This window comes from Microcebus murinus, chromosome 28 (assembly GCF_040939455.1).
Source record: "Microcebus murinus isolate Inina chromosome 28, M.murinus_Inina_mat1.0, whole genome shotgun sequence".
Lineage (NCBI taxonomy): Eukaryota > Metazoa > Chordata > Mammalia > Primates > Cheirogaleidae > Microcebus > Microcebus murinus.
The window spans coordinates 16,345,846-16,355,895 of NC_134131.1; the positions used below are offsets into that span (position 1 = coordinate 16,345,846).

The 10,050-nt window shown below is 63.1% G+C and overlaps 3 non-coding genes across 3 annotated transcripts; all 3 read right to left on the reverse strand.

The window, feature by feature from the left end:
* Positions 1–2,668: 2,668 nt before the first annotated feature.
* LOC142865302 (5S ribosomal RNA) lies at positions 2,669–2,787 on the reverse strand. Its single transcript, XR_012915605.1, has one exon. It is a non-coding gene; the product is annotated as a 5S ribosomal RNA (ribosomal RNA).
* Positions 2,788–6,302: 3,515 nt separating this feature from the next.
* Positions 6,303–6,421, reverse strand: LOC142865126 (5S ribosomal RNA). Its single transcript, XR_012915428.1, has one exon. It is a non-coding gene; the product is annotated as a 5S ribosomal RNA (ribosomal RNA).
* Positions 6,422–9,931: 3,510 nt separating this feature from the next.
* LOC142865127 (5S ribosomal RNA) lies at positions 9,932–10,050 on the reverse strand. Its single transcript, XR_012915429.1, has one exon. It is a non-coding gene; the product is annotated as a 5S ribosomal RNA (ribosomal RNA).

Consider the following 10,050-nt stretch of genomic DNA (forward strand, 5'->3'; position numbering starts at 1 on the left):
TTTCACTAATGAGTGCACCGGAAAGAGTTTCCTAATCCATCTGTGAGGGTGGCAACTGAAAGAGAATTTTAAAGCTGACAGAATAGGCGAGGAAAGGCATAGGAGATTTCCACACCCAGTAAGGAAGCCTTTCCCGAAATGGAAGAAAGAAACGAGCAAACAGAGACACCGGTAGCCCGCCAGGATCAGAGTCTGCCCCCGAGAGAAAGTACCCTGACCAGGTTCACCCGTGGGTGGGTGGCGAGCTAGCGGCATTCAGAAGAGCGAGGCCCGCAGTCTGTGCAGAAGACACCTGCACTCGGGTGTGTGTGGCGGCACGATTCACAAGCAGCTCCAGATGTTAAGCCAAGGAGAAGCCAGGGAGTTCCCAACGCCCCAGGTGTCCTCAGCCCACGACTGGCTGCTGGGGGAATGCGAAGCCCGGCTCCTTGTCTCAGAGCGGGACAACCAGGAGGTGTGACGTACACCCCGGGGTTCCCAGGAGGATCAGGCTGAAGCTGGGACTTGGCCTGAAAGTGTCCCCTCGCACGGCCACCCCCTTCCCCTTCCTGCTCCTCTACTCCTGGTGCCCCTCCATCCAGGGGCCAGACCTTAAAGAGTCACCCGCAAGAGAATCCTGGTCCCAAAGGAGCCTTCTGGGGGACCCGTGCTGAGAGAGGTTGTGGGCATGGCCCGCTGGGGCTCTGCCCGACCCAGGGCTGAGAGATGCAACCTCCCAGCTCTGGGTCCCTGCAGGGGAAGCGTTGGCAAGCACAGGGCCAGTCCTCCAAAGGCCCAGGTGCAGGGAGCCCAGGCCAAGCAGCCTGTGGAAGAAGCCACCCCGGGAACACGACTGCAGGCCACGGCCCTTCCCACCTCCTCCTCCTCCTCCTGCTCCTCCACCCCCCCCCCGACCTCCCACCCCCCCCCGACATGGCGCAGGGCTCAGAGACACCTCAGACACTTGCTACCCAAAGTGCAAAGGGCATCAGTTGCTCCTCCAAACCCCCCCCCCCGCCCAGCAGACCGCGTTGTCCAGCCAGCCCCCGGGCCTCCCTGGGGTGCCCAGCACAAAAGTGCAGACAACCACCGGACCCTCAATCTCAGTTTTCGGATGTTTTTGCCACTCTAAGGACCCGCAGGCCAGCTGGGCCTTCTGGCAGGACAGAGAGCCCCGGAATCCGACGTGGAGAGCTGGGTGTACGTCCCCACGAGGAGGCGGTCCCCACCTCCGTGGCTCTCCCCTTGCGGGGGGGAAAAGCAGCCACGGGGCCTCAGAGAAGACACCAGGCTGGGCGCCCGCCCCACAGTGGGGGCACGTCCCCCGCAGGCCACTTAGCGACGGCCGCCGGCCGGCGGACGGTTGGGTGGCGCGAGACGCTGCGGCCGCCCTGCTACCGGGTTCCTGGGAGGGCGTCCTGGAACCAGCGTCCACACCAAGCCCTTGGAAGGCCCAGGCGACGGAGGAGCCCCGTCAGGCAGGGGCCGAGGACGGTGACGGCCCGGGCGGGGAGGAGCGTGTCAGGCAGGGGCAGAGGACGGTGACAGGTGACAGGCCGGGCGGGAAGGAGTCAGTCAGGCAGGGGCCGAGGAGGAGACGGGGCTGGGTAAGGGTTAGGGTTAGAGTCAGGGCACAAGTCACAATCGCAAAGACCTGGAAGCGACCCGAGTGCCCATCGACCCACGAGTGCGTAAATGAAATGTGGCGCGTGGACACCACGGAGTGCTATTCAGCTAGGAGGAGCAGCGGTGAGAGGGCACCTCTCGTGGTTCTCCTGGCCAGAGCTGGAACCCGTTCCAGTAAGCCAGGTAGCCCAAGAATGGACACACGAGCACCACGTGCTCGCGCTCACCAGCAAATGGGTACGAACCGACGGACACCCAAGTGGACACAGAGGAATCACCTTCATCGGGTGGGTGTCGGGCGGGTGGGGGGAAGGGATGGGCATACACCTCCATTAGGAATGGGGTGGGTGCGCACCGACTGGGGGATGGGCGCACTTGAGGCTCTGACCCGAGGGGGGAGGCTGGGAGAGGGCAACGTACCCAACCTTAACATTGGTACCCCCACAATACGCTGGAACAACATCAGAGGTTAATGAATAAGAACACAGGGGGGAGGGGGGCACGGGCAACACATGTCACCTTAATACTTGGACTCCCATCATCTGCTTGAAAAGAGAGAGAAAAGAAAATGCAATCATAGAGATAAGAGACACTTTTTAAACATAATGAATCCGAAGAGAAAAGTAAAAGGAGGCCTGTGGGGCAGGTCTGGGTGTGACTCCGGATCCCCCAACATCAGGTGCCACCACCAAAGATTCCTACGTGTAGCCCATAGAACCCCAAAAGCAACGGGACGAGTTCTGGTCACATACTCCCTCAAAATGACATCCTGGCCTTCTTCTGGAACTCCCTCCCCTCTCAGACTCTCAAGGTTTCCTCCAGCGTGTCGGTTCCCACAGAGCAGACCTTTGGTCTGAGACCTGACAGTCCAGAAGCCACGCATGCTGCCGCGTGACGGCGGTGTCGCGGCTTGGGACAAGAGGAGGCCCCACGGTGCGGGCTGGGGCGCCAGGCACCGCGGCGGGCGCTGAGGGTGGGGGTGACCCCCGCCCCGGGCCGCCGCCTCGCTCCCAGAGAGGGGACAGAACAAGAGGCAAAACAAAAAAAAAAAAAAAAAAAAAGAAGCCTACGGCACCCGGTATTCCCAGGCGGTCTCCCATCCAAGTACTAACCAGGCCCGACCCTGCTTAGCTTCTGAGACCAGACGAGATCGGGCGCGTTCAGGGTGGTGTGGCCCTAGACGGCGGAGGGCGCCCCTGCCCCGCTCAAGAAGCCGAGCCTCTCTGCGCTTCCCCGCCGCCTCCTCCCGCCCCAGGCCCCGCGCCGGCGCTGACCCCCGCGCGGGCCTGTTGAGTTCACCGGCCGGGTCCGGCGGGCTCCGAGGGACGGGGGTGACAGGCGGGGCGGGGCGGGGCGGGCAGGGAGCGGCGGGCCGGGGTGGGGGGCTGTCTCTCTATACACACACACACACACACACACACACACACACTCACACTCACTCACTCACACTCACACAAGATGCGCCTCCACGGCTGGACTCGCCAAGGTGGAGACCTTCCAGCCCCCTTCCTCTCCTCGCCTGGCCCACCCCCAGCTCGTGGCCGCCGCCGCCGCCGCCGCCGCCGCCGCCGCCGCCGCCGATTGCGCACGCGCGGGTCGCCCGCCCTTTGACCCCAGGCAGGGGCCGCCCTCCCCGACAACCCCTTTCAGCTGTGCCCCCCACCCTGTGGGTGGGCTGCCGCCTATTCCCCCGGGCCCGGGCTGGGGCACAGCGCATGGGGGAGGGGAGCGAGTGTATGGGGCGTCTCTCTCTCTCTCTAGGGATGTGTCCCATGGGTGGGGTGGCGTGGTTAGTGGGGCGCTGAAGAAATCAGTCCCCTCCATCTCCTACCTCTGGAAAACGCCCAAGCCCTTGGAGAACTGCCGGCAACGCGACCGTGGGGGCCGGGACCCTCCTCTGTGTCCTCCTGTGGCCCAGTCCAAGGGGCCTGGGCCTGGCCGGGGCTGCATTGGACCCCGACCACCCTGGCGTGTGGACTCGCTAAAAATCGGCGATTAGATATTGGATTCCAGCTTCATTGAGGTCATTTCACTAATGAGTGCACCGGAAAGAGTTTCCTAATCCATCTGTGAGGGTGGCAACTGAAAGAGAATTTTAAAGCTGACAGAATAGGCGAGGAAAGGCATAGGAGATTTCCACACCCAGTAAGGAAGCCTTTCCCGAAATGGAAGAAAGAAACGAGCAAACAGAGACACCGGTAGCCCGCCAGGATCAGAGTCTGCCCCCGAGAGAAAGTACCCTGACCAGGTTCCCCCGTGGGTGGGTGGCGAGCTAGCGGCATTCAGAAGAGCGAGGCCCGCAGTCTGTGCAGAAGACACCTGCACTCGGGTGTGTGTGGCGGCACGATTCACAAGCAGCTCCAGATGTTAAGCCAAGGAGAAGCCAGGGAGTTCCCAACGCCCCAGGTGTCCTCAGCCCACGACTGGCTGCTGGGGGAATGCGAAGCCCGGCTCCTTGTCTCAGAGCGGGACAACCAGGAGGTGTGACGTACACCCCGGGGTTCCCAGGAGGATCAGGCTGAAGCTGGGACTTGGCCTGAAAGTGTCCCCTCGCACGGCCACCCCCTTCCCCTTCCTGCTCCTCTACTCCTGGTGCCCCTCCATCCAGGGGCCAGACCTTAAAGAGTCACCCGCAAGAGAATCCTGGTCCCAAAGGAGCCTTCTGGGGGACCCGTGCTGAGAGAGGTTGTGGGCATGGCCCGCTGGGGCTCTGCCCGACCCAGGGCTGAGAGATGCAACCTCCCAGCTCTGGGTCCCTGCAGGGGAAGCGTTGGCAAGCACAGGGCCAGTCCTCCAAAGGCCCAGGTGCAGGGAGCCCAGGCCAAGCAGCCTGTGGAAGAAGCCACCCCGGGAACACGACTGCAGGCCACGGCCCTTCCCACCTCCTCCTCCTCCTCCTGCTCCTCCACCCCCCCCCCCGACCTCCCACCCCCCCCCGACATGGCGCAGGGCTCAGAGACACCTCAGACACTTGCTACCCAAAGTGCAAAGGGCATCAGTTGCTCCTCCAAACCCCCCCCCCCGCCCAGCAGACCGCGTTGTCCAGCCAGCCCCCGGGCCTCCCTGGGGTGCCCAGCACAAAAGTGCAGACAACCACCGGACCCTCAATCTCAGTTTTCGGATGTTTTTGCCACTCTAAGGACCCGCAGGCCAGCTGGGCCTTCTGGCAGGACAGAGAGCCCCGGAATCCGACGTGGAGAGCTGGGTGTACGTCCCCACGAGGAGGCGGTCCCCACCTCCGTGGCTCTCCCCTTGCGGGGGGGAAAAGCAGCCACGGGGCCTCAGAGAAGACACCAGGCTGGGCGCCCGCCCCACAGTGGGGGCACGTCCCCCGCAGGCCACTTAGCGACGGCCGCCGGCCGGCGGACGGTTGGGTGGCGCGAGACGCTGCGGCCGCCCTGCTACCGGGTTCCTGGGAGGGCGTCCTGGAACCAGCGTCCACACCAAGCCCTTGGAAGGCCCAGGCGACGGAGGAGCCCCGTCAGGCAGGGGCCGAGGACGGTGACGGCCCGGGCGGGGAGGAGCGTGTCAGGCAGGGGCAGAGGACGGTGACAGGTGACAGGCCGGGCGGGAAGGAGTCAGTCAGGCAGGGGCCGAGGAGGAGACGGGGCTGGGTAAGGGTTAGGGTTAGAGTCAGGGCACAAGTCACAATCGCAAAGACCTGGAAGCGACCCGAGTGCCCATCGACCCACGAGTGCGTAAATGAAATGTGGCGCGTGGACACCACGGAGTGCTATTCAGCTAGGAGGAGCAGCGGTGAGAGGGCACCTCTCGTGGTTCTCCTGGCCAGAGCTGGAACCCGTTCCAGTAAGCCAGGTAGCCCAAGAATGGACACACGAGCACCACGTGCTCGCGCTCACCAGCAAATGGGTACGAACCGACGGACACCCAAGTGGACACAGAGGAATCACCTTCATCGGGTGGGTGTCGGGCGGGTGGGGGGAAGGGATGGGCATACACCTCCATTAGGAATGGGGTGGGTGCGCACCGACTGGGGGATGGGCGCACTTGAGGCTCTGACCCGAGGGGGGAGGCTGGGAGAGGGCAACGTACCCAACCTTAACATTGGTACCCCCACAATACGCTGGAACAACATCAGAGGTTAATGAATAAGAACACAGGGGGGAGGGGGGCACGGGCAACACATGTCACCTTAATACTTGGACTCCCATCATCTGCTTGAAAAGAGAGAGAAAAGAAAATGCAATCATAGAGATAAGAGACACTTTTTAAACATAATGAATCCGAAGAGAAAAGTAAAAGGAGGCCTGTGGGGGCAGGTCTGGGTGTGACTCCGGATCCCCCAACATCAGGTGCCACCACCAAAGATTCCTACGTGTAGCCCATAGAACCCCAAAAGCAACGGGACGAGTTCTGGTCACATACTCCCTCAAAATGACATCCTGGCCTTCTTCTGGAACTCCCTCCCCTCTCAGACTCTCAAGGTTTCCTCCAGCGTGTCGGTTCCCACAGAGCAGACCTTTGGTCTGAGACCTGACAGTCCAGAAGCCACGCATGCTGCCGCGTGACGGCGGTGTCGCGGCTTGGGACAAGAGGAGGCCCCACGGTGCGGGCTGGGGCGCCAGGCACCGCGGCGGGCGCTGAGGGTGGGGGTGACCCCCGCCCCGGGCCGCCGCCTCGCTCCCAGAGAGGGGACAGAACAAGAGGCAAAACAAAAAAAAAAAAAAAAAAAAAGAAGCCTACGGCACCCGGTATTCCCAGGCGGTCTCCCATCCAAGTACTAACCAGGCCCGACCCTGCTTAGCTTCCGAGACCAGACGAGATCGGGCGCGTTCAGGGTGGTGTGGCCCTAGACGGCGGAGGGCGCCCCTGCCCCGCTCAAGAAGCCGAGCCTCTCTGCGCTTCCCCGCCGCCTCCTCCCGCCCCAGGCCCCGCGCCGGCGCTGACCCGCACCGCGCGGGCCTGTTGAGTTCACCGGCCGGGTCCGGCGGGCTCCGAGGGACGGGGGTGACAGGCGGGGCGGGGCGGGGCGGGCAGGGAGCGGCGGGCCGGGGTGGGGGGCTGTCTCTCTATACACACACACACACACACACACACACACACACTCACACTCACTCACTCACACTCACACAAGATGCGCCTCCACGGCTGGACTCGCCAAGGTGGAGACCTTCCAGCCCCCTTCCTCTCCTCGCCTGGCCCACCCCCAGCTCGTGGCCGCCGCCGCCGCCGCCGCCGCCGCCGCCGCCGCCGATTGCGCACGCGCGGGTCGCCCGCCCTTTGACCCCAGGCAGGGGCCGCCCTCCCCGACAACCCCTTTCAGCTGTGCCCCCCACCCTGTGGGTGGGCTGCCGCCTATTCCCCCGGGCCCGGGCTGGGGCACAGCGCATGGGGGAGGGGAGCGAGTGTATGGGGCGTCTCTCTCTCTCTCTAGGGATGTGTCCCATGGGTGGGGTGGCGTGGTTAGTGGGGCGCTGAAGAAATCAGTCCCCTCCATCTCCTACCTCTGGAAAACGCCAAGCCCTTGGAGAACTGCCGGCAACGCGACCGTGGGGGCCGGGACCCTCCTCTGTGTCCTCCTGTGGCCCAGTCCAAGGGGCCTGGGCCTGGCCGGGGCTGCATTGGACCCCGACCACCCTGGCGTGTGGACTCGCTAAAAATCGGCGATTAGATATTGGATTCCAGCTTCATTGAGGTCATTTCACTAATGAGTGCACCGGAAAGAGTTTCCTAATCCATCTGTGAGGGTGGCAACTGAAAGAGAATTTTAAAGCTGACAGAATAGGCGAGGAAAGGCATAGGAGATTTCCACACCCAGTAAGGAAGCCTTTCCCGAAATGGAAGAAAGAAACGAGCAAACAGAGACACCGGTAGCCCGCCAGGATCAGAGTCTGCCCCCGAGAGAAAGTACCCTGACCAGGTTCCCCCGTGGGTGGGTGGCGAGCTAGCGGCATTCAGAAGAGCGAGGCCCGCAGTCTGTGCAGAAGACACCTGCACTCGGGTGTGTGTGGCGGCACGATTCACAAGCAGCTCCAGATGTTAAGCCAAGGAGAAGCCAGGGAGTTCCCAACGCCCCAGGTGTCCTCAGCCCACGACTGGCTGCTGGGGGAATGCGAAGCCCGGCTCCTTGTCTCAGAGCGGGACAACCAGGAGGTGTGACGTACACCCGGGGTTCCCAGGAGGATCAGGCTGAAGCTGGGACTTGGCCTGAAAGTGTCCCCTCGCACGGCCACCCCCTTCCCCTTCCTGCTCCTCTACTCCTGGTGCCCCTCCATCCAGGGGCCAGACCTTAAAGAGTCACCCGCAAGAGAATCCTGGTCCCAAAGGAGCCTTCTGGGGACCCGTGCTGAGAGAGGTTGTGGGCATGGCCCGCTGGGGCTCTGCCCGACCCAGGGCTGAGAGATGCAACCTCCCAGCTCTGGGTCCCTGCAGGGGAAGCGTTGGCAAGCACAGGGCCAGTCCTCCAAAGGCCCAGGTGCAGGGAGCCCAGGCCAAGCAGCCTGTGGAAGAAGCCACCCCGGGAACACGACTGCAGGCCACGGCCCTTCCCACCTCCTCCTCCTCCTCCTGCTCCTCCACCCCCCCCCCGACCTCCCACCCCCCCCCGACATGGCGCAGGGCTCAGAGACACCTCAGACACTTGCTACCCAAAGTGCAAAGGGCATCAGTTGCTCCTCCAAACCCCCCCCCCCGCCCAGCAGACCGCGTTGTCCAGCCAGCCCCCGGGCCTCCCTGGGGTGCCCAGCACAAAAGTGCAGACAACCACCGGACCCTCAATCTCAGTTTTCGGATGTTTTTGCCACTCTAAGGACCCGCAGGCCAGCTGGGCCTTCTGGCAGGACAGAGAGCCCCGGAATCCGACGTGGAGAGCTGGGTGTACGTCCCCACGAGGAGGCGGTCCCCACCTCCGTGGCTCTCCCCTTGCGGGGGGGAAAAGCAGCCACGGGGCCTCAGAGAAGACACCAGGCTGGGCGCCCGCCCCACAGTGGGGGCACGTCCCCCGCAGGCCACTTAGCGACGGCCGCCGGCCGGCGGACGGTTGGGTGGCGCGAGACGCTGCGGCCGCCCTGCTACCGGGTTCCTGGGAGGGCGTCCTGGAACCAGCGTCCACACCAAGCCCTTGGAAGGCCCAGGCGACGGAGGAGCCCCGTCAGGCAGGGGCCGAGGACGGTGACGGCCCGGGCGGGGAGGAGCGTGTCAGGCAGGGGCAGAGGACGGTGACAGGTGACAGGCCGGGCGGGAAGGAGTCAGTCAGGCAGGGGCCGAGGAGGAGACGGGGCTGGGTAAGGGTTAGGGTTAGAGTCAGGGCACAAGTCACAATCGCAAAGACCTGGAAGCGACCCGAGTGCCCATCGACCCACGAGTGCGTAAATGAAATGTGGCGCGTGGACACCACGGAGTGCTATTCAGCTAGGAGGAGCAGCGGTGAGAGGGCACCTCTCGTGGTTCTCCTGGCCAGAGCTGGAACCCGTTCCAGTAAGCCAGGTAGCCCAAGAATGGACACACGAGCACCACGTGCTCGCGCTCACCAGCAAATGGGTACGAACCGACGGACACCCAAGTGGACACAGAGGAATCACCTTCATCGGGTGGGTGTCGGGCGGGTGGGGGGAAGGGATGGGCATACACCTCCATTAGGAATGGGGTGGGTGCGCACCGACTGGGGGATGGGCGCACTTGAGGCTCTGACCCGAGGGGGGAGGCTGGGAGAGGGCAACGTACCCAACCTTAACATTGGTACCCCCACAATACGCTGGAACAACATCAGAGGTTAATGAATAAGAACACAGGGGGGAGGGGGGCACGGGCAACACATGTCACCTTAATACTTGGACTCCCATCATCTGCTTTGAAAAGAGAGAGAAAAGAAAATGCAATCATAGAGATAAGAGACACTTTTTAAACATAATGAATCCGAAGAGAAAAGTAAAAGGAGGCCTGTGGGGCAGGTCTGGGTGTGACTCCGGATCCCCCAACATCAGGTGCCACCACCAAAGATTCCTACGTGTAGCCCATAGAACCCCAAAAGCAACGGGACGAGTTCTGGTCACATACTCCCTCAAAATGACATCCTGGCCTTCTTCTGGAACTCCCTCCCCTCTCAGACTCTCAAGGTTTCCTCCAGCGTGTCGGTTCCCACAGAGCAGACCTTTGGTCTGAGACCTGACAGTCCAGAAGCCACGCATGCTGCCGCGTGACGGCGGTGTCGCGGCTTGGGACAAGAGGAGGCCCCACGGTGCGGGCTGGGGCGCCAGGCACCGCGGCGGGCGCTGAGGGTGGGGGTGACCCCCGCCCCGGGCCCGCCGCCTCGCTCCCAGAGAGGGACAGAACAAGAGGCAAAACAAAAAAAAAAAAAAAAAAAAGAAGCCTACGGCACCCGGTATTCCCAGGCGGTCTCCCATCCAAGTACTAACCAGGCCCGACCCTGCTTAGCTTCCGAGACCAGACGAGATCGGGCGCGTTCAGGGTGGTGTGGCCCTAGAC